Consider the following 18,467-nt stretch of genomic DNA (forward strand, 5'->3'; position numbering starts at 1 on the left):
CACATACGCTGTTACTGCTGTATTATACTGGAGACTGGAAAGCTGGATCCAGTAAAGACCCTCAGTATTACAGAGCTGACCTTTAGAGATTCAAATGAGGACAATTTCCTCAACCAACCAGGTGCACACCCCAGGCATTTGTGAAGGGATGGTCACCCTGCAAGGCAGCAGTCAGGCTCTTTGGGTTACTGGGTAGAAAGCTGTTCCCAACAGGTGCCTGCAGCATCCAGCTGCTTACAGCTAGTGACACAGAAATGAAAATTTCACTCCTTGTCAGCACTGAATTATATTCTCTATGTAGTAATTTTATTGCGACTTCATGGCGTAGTGAAACATTCTGGGCTCTTACCTCAGATACCACTGCACAGAGCTAGGGAACTGCCAGTGCTGACTCATGCCAGTGCTGAAGCTGATGGAGAAATGCAGCCAGCTCTGTTGATTACAGACAGTTCTATAGTTAATAGCTGCTAAAATAAATCATCATGAACGTGACTCTGCCATCCCACAAATGCAAAGCCAGGATACTGTAAGACAGCCTGTGTTGGGAGTGTAAAACAGACAACTTGGCTTCCTGTGCAAGTCAGAGAGAACAGCCTGATTTAGAGATTGGCAATAGCCAGAAGAGAAGCAGAAACTTTTTGCAGAAAAATGTTTGCTTTATAAATTGTGTATAAGGCCCCTAGATACCATGGTACTAAGTACATTATAAATGCATAAGAGATCCATTAAGAGAGATGAGGAGGGGGGTAAAAAATCTGCCAAATTAGGTTTGTATAGCTGAAAGCCCTAAAGATTTATTCTGCCTTGCAAAAGAGTATAATGATTTTTTATCCTTAGAGAAAGGTTACTTCTTTACCCAAGAAGGAAAGGGCAGAATAAAAGGAAGAAGGAAAACAAAAAGAAGCAAAGAGGAAAAGTAATACTATCAGATGGGTCAGATTCAGTGGTCTGGCCAGAAAAACTAAGGAGAGATTTCAGAATTGATCAGTTTTGTTTCTTACAAAGGTTGCCTGTGTGCGCTATCAGACTGTCGTACCTCCCAAACCGTGGCAGTGCATCCAGACTGCCTACCGAGTGCATCCCACACCAGCTCCCAGATTCTGCCAGGGAAAGCTGTCAGCCTGGCCAGAACCAAGCTGTGGCCCATCCTAACAAACTGATAGGACAGATGGGCAAGTTTCCACTCTGGGCTCATGTCCTGGCACCATTTAATTTACTGTTATAAAGATGGCTTCTAAAAAATTATTATGATTATTACATTTTTAATACAGTGCCTGAAACCAGATAATGCTGTACAGCTACAGCTGGCTGAGTAGAGGAGCTTGTATAGTACAAAGGCAACAGTGGATGTTACATACCCTTAGGCGTGTTCCCACAGCAGTATTTGTGCATGAAACATCTGCTGCAGCACTGAAGAAGGTTCCCTGTCTCTGCCATCGCTGCTGAGGAAGATGGCTCAGAGCATTAAAGCCAGGTCTCTGTTCTTGTTTCATTTCTACTCTCAGGTGAATCTCCAGATGCTTCTCTGCATGAGGAAACATGGCACCTTCCCAGCTGAATTTGAAGCAGGTTTCTAATATCTAAAATTACTCAGTGAAATGAATTGTATAAAGATTGAGCATATTCTGATTAGAGAGTTGATGAATGCTGACAGAATACAGTGCTGGCATACACAGATGAGGTACGTGAACTGCAGAAAGATGGAAAGCAGGGCTGGAAAGAGAGCAAGACGCCCTATAAAGGGACCACATCCTGCTTGTCTTGCACCCAGTACCACAAGACTGCTTGCTTTAGGGCAGGAAGTCAAATATTTTGTAATTCCTGCTTGTTTGGCATACGTGTATGAAAATAATAAACCTGAGATAACTACCAGGAAGGATTCAGATGACTGACCTACAGCCTGCCTCATCTGCAAATACAGAAAGTGCGTAACAGGCAAGCACTTGTGAGTTTGCCCATCTGAACAAGCCAGAACAGACTAGTTCCGCCCACAGAGAAGAGGAAGTAAGCTTTTGGACCAGCCTGCTCTTGCTGCACAAAACATGCATAAACATCAGCATGAGCTGTTGGAGACTTGTAATAGATGTATCAAATCTTCAGGCATCTCCAGTTCTGGGTAGGCAATTTGTCCTGCTGGGGATGCCAGACTTCAAGTATGGGGCTCCTGGCAATCTACTCCAAAGCTTCTAATGTGTTTTACAGAATGGTATTATTTAGAGAGAGTTTCTGTGAAGGGGCTAAAAACGCAAGAACTCAACCATCTGAAAAGCTAGTACTTCTCTGGAATGCATTGCTGTGCATCAGCTGCCCTGTGTCTCTTCTGAGGAAACAACAAAAGGAATTGATGGCAGCTGGGAAATCGCTACGCACAATTGCACACTGAACTGCTGCCACTGGACAGTTAGCAGCTCCCGCTTGCACGTTCTCCAGAGAGTAGGTTTGTTGGTCATTGTGTTGTTTGATAGCAAGTTGCAGCTGGAGTACTGTTACCATACTTCATTTCCTAGTTCTTTCCCCAGCTCGTCACTAAATAACCTTAATAGAGAGTTAAGTTGCGAGTCCTGCAAGAGGGTGTTCCAGATGCTTACGTGGATTAAAGAGGTCTAGGACAGACTCATGGCAGACAGCTGCAGCGCGGGCTCTGAGACACAAACCTAGTAACCCAAGCTCAGGACTCCTCGCAGCTACAAATTTTTTGACGCATTCTTATGGCTCATCCCATTTTTGGCCACTCTAAGAAACATTGTGTGAGACTGGATGGGGCTCGGACCAGACCCAACAAGGCTGCTCTCATTTCATGTTCTCCTCCCCACAAATAGCCCACAGCCCTCCTGTCTACTCAGTGAGCAAAGTGCAAAACAGTGCCCAAGACCAGCACGGGGGTTGCTGAATGGTGTCACCATGTGTCACCTCATGGCTGACAGAGACTAAGGTAGCTATTTGAGGATCCCACGATCTTTAAGATCAGCCAGTAAAATACCTCAGAACCATAAACCGTGAAACTGTTTTCATCTCTAGGTCCATATTAGATTGTAGGACAGTCACTGTGTGATCCTGAAAGCCCACAATTGTGTCAGTGTGCCAATTCAACCTGCAATGTCAAAATTGGAGTAAATATCCGAAATGATCACTTTGAGAACTCATTCCTTTTCTCTGTCTCTTGTCCTCTAGTTACAGCCCCTGCTCTTTATATTTCCAGCAATCTTAGGATGGTTTCTGTTGTGTTTGTTACAGTTTTGATGTCTTCAGAATTTATGAGGCACTTGGCTTTAGACCGCAAAAAGGAAATAAGTCAAAACCAGTCACAAAGCTGTCAGCACACAGCTCATCCATCTTCCCCTTTTCATTTATTTATTTGGTTGTCCTTCCCACAGCAGAAATCCTCCATTTGAGTGCCGTAGCTCAGATACAGCTCCTGTTCAAGCCATCAGATCGACCCCAAACCCCACTCAGATGAAGCTGTGATGGAATGGTACCACAGAGGGCTGAGGAATAACCACCGAGCTTGCAGGCAGCGGAGTGGAAGCATCCCAGCACTCACATGGGAGCATGCTGTATCTGCACAGCTCTGGACACCCACTTCAGTTCTTCTGCCAGTCTATCTAGCCTACAGTCTAACAAACATTGGTTTATTTACTGAAAAGTCAAAGGGAAATCCCCCTGATTTCATGGGGTACAAGTAGGGGACAGCTCCGCTTTTCCACTAAATACCATCCTGCCACCGAAGCAAATCCAACACAGCTTTTAGGCTTCTGTTAGGGTTTCTTCAGCAAACAGAAATGGCTCATTCCCTCACCTGAGCTTTTTGCAGCCTCACATGCACTGCACGGCAAGCCTGTGCGTTTGGGTACGCACAATGCCAGAAAAGAGCTGCCCTCCTGAGGAACCTTTCTGGCCATTGCCTTCCCTCTTGGAAAAACAGGGGCCAGCCCCAGAGCCTCTACCTACTATTGGTGCATGGTGTGAAGGTGCTTCCCCACACCCGGGATTTCCAGCCTTCATATACAGAAGGCAAGGCACAGAAGCAGAGATCCAAGGCCACCAGCAAGGCAAGATGCAATTGATGAACTGCGAGTAACATGACTGAAAGCCCAGTGGCAGATGGGTAAGCAGCTTGGGACAGGGAACTGTGGAGTCCATTCTGGAGTTAAACGTTCAAGTTAACTTCTGGAGTGTTGCTTCACCACTAAAATGGTATTTTAAAATCATACCAAGGGAAGGGGAAGAAGACAGGAAGCCCAGTTGGCCCTACTGCCAGGCTGTTGGTTGGCACTAACACTGAAGTCAGAGCAGTTTGCAGAGAACGGACACAATGTTCCGATCACTGAGGTGATTTCAGTGCTTACACCTCTTCCCTCCAGAGCCCCGCCTGAACTCTGTACCAGTGCCTGTGTCTATCAGTGAAATCCTGGTGTCCCCTCAGTTCTGTTTCTGTGCCCATCTGGAAGCCTGCGGTTCACAGGGGACTGTAGTGACCCACCCAGCTCAGGGTTACAAGCACCTCTAAGTCCATAAAGTTTTGCCCTGTTCATCTCTGTATTGGGTTTGCATGGCAAGTTTTGGTAGCAGGGAGACTACAAGGGTGGCTTCTGTGAGAGCCAATGCAACTGGCTACAAGACGGGCCTGTCGCTGGCCAAGGACAAGCCCATCGGTGGCAGTGGTAATGCCTCTGGGACAATATAAGAAGAGGAAAAAGTTACTGCGCAGGAGCAATTGCAGCCAGAGAGAACCAACCCTGCAGACACCCAGGTCAGTGCAGAAGGAGGGCAGGAGGTGCTCCAGGGGCCAGAGCAGAGATTCCCCTGCAGCGCGTGGTGCAGCCCATGGTGAGGCAGGCTGTGCCCATGCAGCCCATGGAGGTCCATGGTGGAGCAGATCTCCACCTACAGCACATGGAAGGGACCCATGCTGGAGCAGTCTGTTCCTGAAGGGCTGCACCCCATGGAAGGGACCCACACTGGAGCAGTCTGTTCCTGAAGGGCTGCACCGCATGGAAGGGACCCACGCTGGAGTGGTTCATGAAGAACTGCAGTCCCTGGGAAGAACTCACATTGGAGAAGTACATGGAGGACTGTCTGCTGTGGTAGGGACCCCACACTGGAGCAGGGCAAGAGTGTGAGGAGTCGTTCCCTGGGGAGGAAGTAGGGGCAGAGACAACATGTGATAGGTTTCCCCACTCAGGGTAGTGTGATACTCTTGGGTACAGCACATCACCTTTCTCTGAGCCTGCCTCATGAAGTGAAAAACTTGTGGGATGAGGACTGGAAAAGATGCTCCACCAGAGACACTGCAACGCTGGGTGGGAGGTGCTGGTCTCCCTGAGCAGCTGTGGGCAGTGAGCTGTGGCCACCCTCACCACGGGGGAATGGCTGTAATACCAAATTGGGGTAAATAAGAAAATTCCTGTCTCCCTGCCAAACAGCTGTTGGTTTATTAGGGCAAGGGGCTGCCTGTCCTTGTGTACCACAAATCCCATCCTGTACAGCCTCGTGGTGTTCACAGGAAACCCAGCAGTGAGTATTTACTTACCACCCTTTGTCTCCGGAAACCATGCATGAATGCAAGCACAGGAAGCTGCATTTTAAATGTTAAAATATGCTTTAAAAGCTTCATGTCGGCAACACTTTTCCAAGCTAGAAAAAAATACCAACAGCTTCGAGAGTTGCTTCAACGCAAGAAGAAATTAACTTACTTATGTTTTTTTCTTACTTCCCTTCATAAACCACACTCTCCTGAAGTCAAGCACTAATATATTAAAATGTTTTCCATCGGGGCATTTTGCACATCAGGAAGAGCTCGTAATCTTGTTTTGAATTGGCATTTGCATATTCAGTTAGTCAAATGCATTTCCTCTCATGATTAAGCATGCTATATAATTGATATTCTTCTTCCCTGTAGTGTGACACAGCATGTGACTCAAAACTTGCCTTCATAAGGGTACTCATGAATGCAAAAGCATAACACATGCAGAAAAGCATATTGCATTCCTGTATGCTCAGGCTAGAGGAAAATAGCTGCGGTGCTCCATAACTTGGCTTTCTTCAGAGGACTGGATGGTGTCTTTGATCTGAAGGAGAAAAATATTTCCAAGGAAATACCAACGAAGCCCTTTCCACTTGTAATTTTGTGAGTTTGAGGCATGTTGAGGGAAATGAATGCATCATAGAAGCACAGAATGGTTTGGGTTGGAAGGGACCTTCAAAGGTCATCTAGTCCAACCCCCTGCAATGAGCAGGGACATCTTCAACTAGATCAGTTGGAGCTCCTATATCAACTATATATTCAAATCAGGTTGCATGCATTTCATATAAGGAGGACACCAACCCCAAAGACAGTTTTGATTCTTTTTTCCTCATTTTGGGGGGCTTTGTTTTGTTTCTTAAGTACTGAATTCACTTCAGGAAACAAACCAAACATATACTTAGTGAGTTGCTCCAAAAATGCACAGCCATCATTCCCGTGGGATTTTTGCCCCATGCAGAGTATGGGCAGCCAGAAGAGAATCCTGTGCTTCATCAAACATTTAAAGAGGCACCACATGCCCAGCCACTATCTCCTGTAGTTAAAGCTCTCTTCCACCCAACCCAGACTTTTCAAACTTGACCTAATTGAAAAGTAAGCCCCTAGCAAGTATAAAATTTTAATATTAATCCACCTGAGACGTCCAGTGAAGGAGAAAAGTTTTTAAAGAAATTGAACCTGGGAGAACGAGAACTCCTGGAGCACCCACAGAAGGAACTGAAAACCTTAGAGGACGAGGATCCAGGTGCTGACCACAGGGTGGGAAGCAGCGCACTGCTGCCACACTGGGACAGCGTGCAACGTGTTCTTCACATCCATATGCGTATAGGCTCCGAATGTCAGCTGTACATGTTCCTCCACTTCTTAACAAGTCTTAATTTCTTATTCAGCTTAATGTTTCTAATTCTAAAATGATTCATAATACAAGGTAATGTCATTATATTACAAGATAGCTTAATTTGCAAGTTCATTCCATGCCAAGAGCAAGGCAGCAGAGTATCTAATTCCAAATAAAATCTATTTTATGCCAAAATACTCTTGCCAAAGCCCTCTAATGAGCTGGCTCCAAATGGCTTCATGGGAACATCCTACTGTCAGCCGCACTTTCCAGGCGTTACTGGTACCTTATGACTCTTTTATCCCCATGTGATTGCCGGTTTGTTCTACCCTTCTCTAAGTAGCAAGCATGAAGATTTCCTTTCTCAACCACCACACACATTAAAAAAAGCAGGCCACTTCAGTATATTGTATTTCAGCTCTGTCATGTCTGGAAATATGAAACATTACTATTAAGTATTTATATAGTGAAGCAGTCCTGTCGCTGATGGAGAAAGCAGTCACTGTTGGAGTCTGATTCATGGATGTCAACAGTAGACCTCTTTCATACACAGACAGGAGGAAAACTTCATGTGGGATTCAATTGCTTCAAGTGCTTACATGAATTATCCTGAAGATCTTGCTCAGCCCAAATGCTCTTTGCCTGTGGAAAAGCTGAAGGTTTCATTTACTGGCCTAGTGGGAGCTGAGGATACAAGAATATTTTAAGGCCTCTCTTGACAAATAAGCATGTTCCTCTCAGGAGGAACCAAAAAATTAGATCAAAGCACTGCCTTCTCTCTGTTAATTTAATCATCATGAGCCAAATTACAAGCTAGTTTCTTACAAACTCCCATTAGAGGAAGCTTCCCTAAGAAGAAACTGAATGAACTCCAGAAGAAATCCCAATGTCTCTCCCCACTGCCCAGCACACACAAGACATCCCTGCAGTGGCAAAAAGTACTGCCTGAGTGCTTTAACACTGCAGGCAGGGTATTTGTTATGCACATTAATCGTTACGGTTTGTACTGTATTGCCCTCCACAGGCACTGATAGCTGAGTACAGCAAAACGTTAAACAAAAAAAAGAAACTAAGAAAGAGAAACAGCCCAGAAGAGAGCTCACTTATGTGAAGGGTTAGTTAGCACCGAGCTGTGGTTTTCAGGACTTGCTGACACATCTCCATTACCTCCCTCCTCCTGAGATAGCCAGGCATCTCCAGGTCCTTACCAGCGCGCACGTGTCAGACACAGTGATCCACTCCACAGCCCTGCTGACACCCACAGAGCCTTGTAGATGTACTTGACAGCCTGCTCCTTACAGCCTCCGCGCTGCTCGTCAACAAGCAGCAGCTTTGCCAACAGCTCCAGCAGATCGTACACGAGGAGCCATGGACCCAAGCCCAGTAACAAGTTTCCTGGATGTCCTTGATGCAGTAGAAGATGGTTTCAGGGCTCAAAGAGGGAGAAACCGTTTCCTCAGATGTGGTGGGATGTGTTCTCTCAGACCTGCCCTTGCTGAAGAACCTCATTGTGAGGCAGATCATGTCTCTAGACACACAATGAGCAACCACTGTGTCTGGTTGGGGAAGCTGAAGAAGCAGCACACTGGTACCAGATTCCTAATCTCCGCAAAAGCCTGTCACCAGCACTGGCCAGAAATCTGTTGCCTCAGCTTATCAGCCATTAGGCCTGAGCAGCTTGCTTGCTGCTGGTGATGGGATTGTGCCTGTGATGTAAAGAAAGTACAGCTGGTGCAGGTGGGACATGGTATATTTTCAACAGGGTTGAAGTGATTAAAGAGCCTTGTCTACTCCTCCTTGCTGTTACATTATGAGTCTGTCGTTGTTAGTGGAGTCCCTTACTCAAAAGTGTGGTTTAGCACAGTGATATGTTGGTCAGCATTAATGCACCATGCTGTAAAGCAGCTACTTCTAATGTAATTGGTAGAATTGATGGTCTTTTCTCTGGAGATCCACCTTATCCTCTGTTTCCCTGATCAACAAAGCCTTTTCCTGAATGGCTAGTGAACTAATATCTAGTTAGCTGCAAGATGAGGATGAAGTATGAATTTGGAAAACTGAAAGGCAAGTTGCAAGGCTGAAGACTTCCATGTAACAGCCTTTTAGTGTTAAGATTATATAGTTCAAAACACAGAGGTAGAAATTATGAGCAACTAGAAAACTACTCTCTCCAGAAGAACATTATGCAGTCACAGATGAAGGGTGACAGAGCAGCATTCCTGCTATGACAGGAGGGGGCTATTCTTTTTTATTAATAATTTAAAATAAGTTCCAGTGAAGCTGTGGCTGTGCTGTCTTCATGCTCTGTGTAATTTTGAACAGCTACCCATGAATGGCTGGTGTGAATTTTAAGACCTACTTTGTGACTCTACCATGAAACATTGTTTGTCTTTCTTCAATGAAATATAAGAAAAATGAAGCAAGATGCCTCTTCTCTTACAGCTTGGAAGGAAGTTTGTATTCCTGGGATTTATTAAGCTTGAGGCTGTGATGGTTTTTTTATGCTTTCTTTAATATTATATGCATATTGCTCTTAAATGTCACGAACACTGCTATGAAACTTAATACTGTAAAATATGGGGTCTGAACAATTCGTGAAACGCAACATACAATTTCGTGAAAACCAGGCATGTGTTGCCTTGGAGTCTGCCCAACTTACAACATATGTCATGGATATCTTCTTAATTATTTTCTTATTCATGGGCATCTATATTTCATTAAAACATCAGGGAGTCTTTTTAAAATACTTCAGATATTTCATAAGAATTGCTGAATGTGAGAACAGAACTTTGGCTGAAAGTTACATTTTTATAGAACTTTTTTCAGTTATACAGATGTAAAATACTTCTTCATTAAAAAAAAAAAAAAAAAAAAAAAACATCTTGTTCTAAGAAATTACACCAAAGAGGAAAGCTTCTAAACTTAAAGGGAGTAAGTAATTACATTTTGATGCTTACGGAAACTATTGCATGGATTTGTCAAAGTCCAAGAGATCACAAGTTTCCAACTTTACAATTAGCTGCGCAATTAGTATTAACTGCCCAATAATTAATACAATTAGATACTTTGAGGTATCTAGAGGACCAGAATCTTGTGTGGGAGAGAATCCTCAGCTGGACGTTCTGTTCCTTATGGCCACCAAAACAAACCTTCAGTTCCTAATGCTCATTGGTATTACCATTACTTCTGCTTCTGTAGAACAAAGAAGAATGGCTTTAAACTGAGAGAGGTTAGATTCAGATTAGATGTTAGGAAGAAATTCTTCCCTGTGAGGGTGGTGAGGCCCTGGCACAGGTTGCCCAGAGAAGCTGTGGCTGCCCCATCCCTGGCAGTGTGCAAGGCTAAGCTGGATGGGACTTTGAGCAACCTGGTCTAGTGGAAGGTGTCCCTGCCCGTGGCAGGGGGTTGGAACTAGATGAGCTTTAAGGTCGCTTCCACCCCAACCCAGTCGGTGATTCTGTGAAAAAAAGTGCCTTGAGTCTGCTTTCTGGTGAAGCCATTTGTTTGTTCTTTATCTGCAGGAGTGATACTTACCCCTGTTTTCCCAAGTCTTGTTGCTTATGGTGAGATTTTCTTCAGTTATTACATGGCTAACCTTGTCTCTTTTCAATCTTGTGAGATCAGGAAACAGTCCTGAAAACACTTGCTGTCAGCCTTCTTAAACTACTAGATGCTGTTTAAGCACATCCTCCTTTGATTCTTCTCTCCTCCTTGTTCAGAATTGCAAAAAAGGAGGAAATCGTCCTTGACGACCCCAATGGCTCATGTTCCTATACTGTGGAATGCAGGTAGCTTTATGTGAACTTCTTACTTGGATGACTTAAAAGGCGCAGTCTCCCACACCCTTCAGTTAATACATGTTTGCATCTGCCCTAGACTGCAGACAAAAAATTGTTTACCTGCTGTTTTCCTTGAATACAAAGTCAAGATTCCTCTCTGCGTACTCCTGGGGTGTGTGGCCAGTAGGGTAGGTGGGTGATTATTTTGCTGTGGACCATTGATCAAGAAGAGGTGGCTGTCAGCAGCAACGGTTGCCATCACTGCAGTAGGAAAGGGAGGAATTGCTTTCAGACGATATTGGCAGGGAAATACTCAGGAAAGCTGTGGAAGAAATGTCATGCCTTGAATGCTGCAGGAAGTAAGGTAACAATAGCACGATGATTCCCACTGACAGACTGCATCTAGTATTAAAAAGCACAGAGGTACTTGTTTAAGAAGGTAAATGGAAACTCAACAAGACAGGCAGATTGATTCCCTCATGAAATGCTGCTGGCAGATAAGGGTGTAGCTGTACATAGTGGAGGAGATGAGAAGGGAGTACTTCCTGGCAGTGTTACAGCTGTACCTTCCGTGTATCCTGCAGATAGGTATAAAGTTCATTCACTGGTTATAATAACCCCTGTAAGGTTTCCTTGTAGAATTGCCTTGTTAGGCAATTAAATGCTCTGTCACCATGACATAATTCTATGAGTCATCTGTCATAAGTGCCATCTCAACAACCTCATGATAAAACTGAATCAAACTGCTTTAAATGATGCCTCAACTCTAGCCTGCTCCAGAAATGTACTTCACTGGAAAGTTTTATTACCCAAACTCTAGTATGTGGCACACTAAAACCACTGCCAAGGTAGACAGGTTGGTTGCTGGTGCCAGAATCCTCTTGGACGACTCTCTCATCAGCCCTGTGAACCAGAAGCTGTCCTCAGCTCTGAGGGCCAGGGTTTGTTAGCAGCCTAAGGGGCTCACTGCCAGCTGCTCTCTGACAAAATGCCATCCAGCTTGTCAGAACATGAATATGATAAAAATACTGCTGGAGGTCTGGGTTTTGCCCAGTTTCCTACGGAGGTAACACATAATAACCCTCTGTGAGCAAGCGTATGTTCCCAGTGACTTTTAAACATAGTAATCAATATAAATCTTATCTCATGACAGGCTAGAGATGTTAAGGATGTTAGGTTCCTACAAGTTTCATGAAAGTATGCCAAGGAGATAGAGAGGGACCTTGTGCAAGTGTCCCTCTTGAATGAAAGGCTGAACCCACTTCAGGTGGTAGGTACTACATACAGTGAATACATTATGAACATTCTTATTACCATAGTGTAAATCACAGCTGGTATCATTAAATGCCAGAAAAAAAAAAACAGCTGGAAGATTCAAATCCACAGCTAACTAATTTCCATTGGTTTTGCTACTCATGAAACCTGCAGTCTGTTCTTTGGGTCTTCTACAATTTGCTTTTACCTCACAGCGTTAATAAAACAGGCTAGCCCAGATGCCTCCTGGTTTAGGTACCCCTTCAGAGGATACTTCTCAAGCCCATACTGAACCTTTCCTTCTTCCCCAAAGTCATGGAGATCTGCTCCTTGCTGGCCGACACAGCACTGGAGTACCACAGCCATATTCTGCTGATGGTGATGGCCAAGGATGTGCAGGTAAAAATGTCCACAGTTTTATCCACAGCTGGATAATGCCTGAAGGCAAAAGTACTACTTGGTCGTGGTGTGAAACACAACAGAAGGACTGCCAGATATTAAAAGCATATGTTTATCTGTATTATATCAATAAGCAGTGAACTTAAAACACCTTCAAAACAGACCGAGGAACAAACACTGTCTTGGCAGTCAGTACACATTAATTATTTTGCATTGTTAGTTGTTAGCTGTTTCTGCTTTCATGAGCAGTAGCTAGGCTTAATGCAAATTAAAAACCTTTGTGAAGAGACATCTTTAGCTTTGGACTTGTCATCTTATCCAAACTGCTTCAGTGTCACAGGAAAGCAACTGCCTTTAAACATTTGTTCTCTGTAGCACTCTCTTGGACTGTTTTGTAAAGTAATCTTCAAGACACATTTGTGGGGCAGTTGATGGTATCCAGTGAAGTGACTCAGCCAAAACCAAGTGGGTAGCCTCAGGTGGGGGATTTTCACAGAGTAGGTAATGCAGTATCACAGCCCAAGCTCAGGAGAGCGCAGAACAGCCCGCGTAACTCAGCAGCGCACCCCTGCACTCTGCCCCCGCGCTGCCTGCTGCTTTTGTGCCGAGCACCTGCGGAGGAAGCAGGAAGCCGGAGCCTGCCAGCATTATTCTTTACCGGCACAACACAAAGTGACTGGCAAAAGCTGAAGGTTGCTTTGTGGTGTGGGAATGTCCTCCCCAGCTCGCTCAAGGTGGAGTCTGGGACAAGAAGACTGAGGTTATTAGAGGAGAAGTGGCTCTCCTGACTTCTAAGGAAACAGGCCTAATGTCAGGTCTTGCAGAAGGACCCCCAGTTCACAGGGTCATGAGAGATGAGTTCCTCCAAGATCCTGGTACACAGTAAGAGATGACTGACTTCTATCCCCTAGAAAACCACTTGCTTCTACTGCTCCAGTTTCACCCCCAAGCCATTCTCCCCAGAGTTGCCTCAAAACTTCACCTTTTCCCATAATGTGCCTTTCTCTTCATTGCAACCCAAAGTTTTTCCTCCCCATCTTTTCATCTCATGGTCTCTGCCCTGACAAAAATGCATACGTCATTTCTTTTCCAAACTAGCTGAATTATAACCCATGTAAAGCAGATAATTACATAAGGTATTTCCTTTAGGTAAAAGGAAGGTTATGTTTCCTCCACACAGTTTCCTCCAACAGTCATTTCTTAATTCAACGCTGATTTCTGTCAATGCCAAGCATGCACTTTACACAGACTGGATGGTGTTACAGTTCAGTGGCCACTCTATGTCCACACCAAGTCATCCTCAAATGGCAATTTCACAAGGCCACATTTTATTGGCCCACGAGATCCCCTCCAGTCTGCCTAAAGAAAGAATTAAGCTCTCCACACAGGTCCTTCAGAGGTGCGCAAGGTGCTTTGCTCTGGTTAAAATAAGTGTTGAGCAACTAAGGACATTTGAGATATAAATAGATTAATGATTTGCAGGTCAATCTTCCCAAAAGAAGATTGCTAGCACTAAAAAAGCCCTGTTTTATGAAATGGAAAATGAATTTCAAGACTCCTGCCTGAATTTGAGCCACAGATGCTATCCCATACCAGCACAGGACATGCCAGACTTCAAGGCAATCTTGAGTACACGTATGTGATTTAGACATTCAGAAGAGCCAATCTTCACATCTGAAGGGCATTATCAACTTCACTCTAGCAAAGTCAGCACTGTAATGAGATCCCCAGATGAAGCTGAAGGCTGTAATTCATGAGTGCACAGAGATTACCTTGGAACTCCAGTTGTGGTGACCTCAACCTCTTGTAAAATCCTACCCCTGCTTCAGGTGTGCCTCTGCTCTTCCCGCAACAGCTGCTAAAATGACAAAGATTTACAAAGATTATCCATGAACTGCAATGGTTCAGTTGCTGTTACATGCACATCTGAGACTACAATAGACATGAAAGGAGCAGGGCAGAAACCAGGAGCATGACAACTCCTGTGTATTAACAAGGATTATGAATGAAAAACTGGATTATACTGACCAAAGACATACCTGCATTTCAAAGTCCTCTGGTAAAGCTTGCATGGTGCATTGCAAGCGATTCTGCTTGACCTCATCACACTTTGCACTTTCTTTTTGTTTAAAAGGTACAACAAATTACGACACTGAAATAAATAACAGTCACAGACTTTTCTGGAGGTATACACCACAATCTGTTAAAGCTGATAAACTGCACTGCTATTAAGTGTTCAGTACCTTGGATTAAAATGAGTTTTCAGTAATTGCACTGAGCCAAAGCTGCTCCCGGAGTCATTAGTCTCAAGGGATCTCTTAATTTCTCCCTGCTGTGTTGGACTGAATGGGATTTTGCTGTCCTCTTCTGTCTATACTTTTTTTTGTTGGCTATCATTACTACCCCCTCCCCCCCCCAACCTTTTAAATAAAGAGTTTTCCTGTGAACACTCAATTGTATGCACATGAGAGGCAGGAAAGTCTCCTCTTATGGCTATAGAAAGCATCTACGTTGAAACATGGATTTTGCACTGAAGAGGGAAGAAATACTGTCACCAGCGTTCCTTGAAATGCCTCTTCATCACAAATGTAATCAGTATTTTCTTAATAAAAACCCATCTGGGTCTGCAGAATCTCTGAAAACCAGGCCACATGTTTTAGTGGCTAAATTTAAGAATGCAAATCTCATTGGTTTAACTCACATTAGCCATGAAATTTAACCTTGCTGTACTAGACAAGCTAGCGCAGACTTGCTGTCCTAAGACCACCTCCTCTGGCTGCATCTTTTGGAAACAGGCTGGGTCAGGATCCTGTCCAAAATTGGTGCAATATCATTTGAAATTTCCCAGCTGTATCCCTGAGGTCCCCCCTGGAACAGGTGAAGCTGAGCAGGAGGTTACATGTGCATGAGCAGCATGTATCCCAGAAGAAAACTGAATCATTAACCAACACAAAAAGGTAGCTTGACTTACTTCGTACCGCAGTACCCAAGACCTCTAGTAGATTTAGGCCTTTCTCCTCCCGGTCTCACCAAATCAGGCTATGATGCAAAAAAGGGAAAGAAAAGACTTCATGCCTGCCACTTTGTTTTATTGATTGAAAGGAAAACTAGTCTGCTGCTTTGGTTTTCTCCATCCAGTACTGAAAAGAGTTCTTTTATCTGCTTTTACCAACGTCAGACATGCTGTTTCCATATGTTAGAAGCTGTGAAATCTGCATGTTATGAGCTCTCTGTTATGTATGCAATCCTAAAATCATCCAGTTTGCTTTCTGGAGTTTTTTTGGGTTTGGGGGGGTTTTTTAATCAGAACTGGCATGCTTCAGGACAGGAAGTTGGAAACCAGACCTTCTGCTTATGAGACAATCAGTAACTGAAAAAGTTGAGCAGGGAGTTAGGCTAGGAAATTGCTTCTCCGTATGTTGTCCATAGAGATATGAAAGAGGAAAATTAAAGAATTGAGGGAGTGAAAACAAGTGTCAGAGCCGGATTTTAAACCTTCAGATGAGAGGTTTAAAGGACATGCTTTCTCAGTAGAAGAACCATCTTGATTGCCAAGAGTCCAGGTCTAGATCAAATCAGGTGCACATATTCCATTTTGCATGTCCTTTGTGACTTAGGTAAGAATACAGAATAGCTGCTTAGAAACCTCTTTGTGAAGTTCATCCTTCTTATTCCTCTTGCCCAAAAGACTTCAACATTTCTGTGTCAATCTCCATTGGATGGTGTACCTATTTGCCAGGTACCTCATGATCCAAGAGTAAACACTAGAACCTGGGTGAATGTGGGGAGACTCTGAAGGGAAGGACAACAATCCTGCAGAACCACAAGAATGTCCTGGTTTTGCTGGCTAGGCCTGGGTAACGTGTGCATTGTCTGGGGAGCCAAGGCTTGTAACTACAGGGGTCTGCATTAAGCTTTGGGGGACAAGACAGCAAACTTCAGGCTTAACCAGGCACATAAATTCCTTCTCAGACCTAGGGCAAAGTCAGGATTCTATGCTGTGGATTCTGCTATGTAGTGCCTAAAACTAAGTACTGATAAATTATCTTTATTTTTACCTTATACTCTTGGGAGGATTCAGATCCTCGTTGTTTTACTAATATTGTCTGAAATAGACTTCATACACCAAGATTTTACTCTGGCAGAGTAACACTTTATCGTGTCCCCAGTCTTGCTATTCAGGAAAATGATCTTTTTTAGAATCAGAGGCTGTAGTCTGTGAGTTACAAAAACCTGACCCAAACAGCAGAGACCCTCTCTTCCTATATTACTGTTGGTTTTAGGAATACCCCAGTGCAAACAGGCCTTTTACACATGAAGGGAGCAGAGTGAAAAATATTAATGTGCAAATCTCATAAGCTGAGCAAATCAACAGGAGATCAGAGGGGATGTTATGACAGGTTAAACAGGGCATGCTGCAGCAGGGCATAGCTAAAACTTTTTTAGGTGGCTCCTAGAAGCTGACAAGAAGTAGGTGTCTTGTAGCTCAACTCAGAGATGTCTGAGTGCTTGGCAGGCCTGGACAGGTAAAATACCATATTATTTGTACCAGAAGCTAGTGATCCAGTGAAGCAGGGTGGTAAAGCTGCAGCAAAGGGCGCAGTGCAAAGCCATGTGTCAAACATGGCTGATTGAAATACTGCTTTCTTAACAGCATCATGCTCATTATATTCAAAGCTTTAAAACAGTATATCTACTTATTTTAGATCAGGATCAAGTCCTGCAGAGTTAGTGCAATGCCTCTGTCTGAAGCAATTAGCTTTGTTGAGAAAGTTCAGCAATGTAATGTTATGCAATTGCACAAAGCTATGCAGCTGGTCAAATACTTCTTCCTACTTCTACTGCTATTTATATATTGCCAGACTGAAAGCTGGCATGCAGACACTAGTTGTCCTGAGAGTCGTGTGCTTTGTTTTCGTAAAAAATGGGCTTAGCTTCACCTCAAGAGCTTTGGAAACTTCTTAGGCTAATAGATCCAGTAAGTTTAGGCTCTGAACCAAACTCAGCAGTCCTGGGGTTTCTGGGCACTGCAGCTATCAAGCACTGTAGAGAATCAGGCCATATATTCAGTAGCTTTTCTTTAGATAACCACAGTTTAAAAAAATCCCCAAAACCTCAGCATTAATATGCCACACCATTAAAAGATAAAAGGAACTTCAGTGTAAACTAAAAATGCCTTTTGGGAATGTTTTTGAAATACAATATTATGATGCTACAACAAGTTAGATTAAAGTCTGAAAGTTCAAAATAATACTAAGATAAAGTCCTTTTACTATAAAATTTTACTGACGCTTTGAAAAGAAGCTAAATACCCAAAATGGATTGAGATGAAACAACTAGTCTGCTATTTTTTTTTAAGTATTCACAAAAGCATGAAAAAGAGAACGATGCCAAAGTTCAATTTAACCTTCCCTTTTTTATTTACTATTCTTATTTTTATACTTGTTCTTATTCTTATTCTTGTTCTTATTCTTATTCTTATTCATTTATTTATTTATTTTACTATAGGGTTACCACATAAACAAAACTGTTTCCTTATCTGTGCATGAAAGACAGGAGAAGCTTTTTAATGCAGAGGTGAGAGACATGTAAGCAGAGCTGCAGGAGCTATTCCACCCGGAGCAAAGGCAGGAAGAGCTCTCCAGAGCAAAAGTAGGGAGGGCACAGAAACAGGTCACCGGTCCTCAGGACATGCAAAGAGCCACTGTCCCTGCAGGAATCCAAGGCAGGTACCAAGATAGCCAAGGTAGTTATCTGAGTTATTCACACTGACAAAATGAAAATCAAACACTGTGGTGCTACAGTAATGGCTCTTTTAAACAAGCTTAAATAACCACTAAGCATGTGAAAGTTTGATGAGAAAAATATGAAGACACTTTCTTTATTGAGATGGCCTTGGTAAAACTGTTTTCCTTACGTTGTTTGTCCTGTGAAGGAACAGAGGATCACCTCCCAATTTTGCTGCATTATGACCATAATTATAGCAGTTAAAAGAAGGTATGAGCAACTAGGCTTGGATTAAAAAAACGTAACTGAGGTGGTTTTCTTGATTAGTATTATTGTAGATGGACGTGCTGTCACAGGGAGTGCTAAATGCAGAAATAATATTCTGGTTTTCTGGCTGAAATCTTTCATTCTGACTGAAAAGGGAAATTTGCAAAGATTCTGTAATTTA

Source organism: Strigops habroptila, chromosome 3, assembly GCF_004027225.2.
Source record: "Strigops habroptila isolate Jane chromosome 3, bStrHab1.2.pri, whole genome shotgun sequence".
NCBI classification, from domain to species: Eukaryota; Metazoa; Chordata; class Aves; order Psittaciformes; family Psittacidae; genus Strigops; species Strigops habroptila.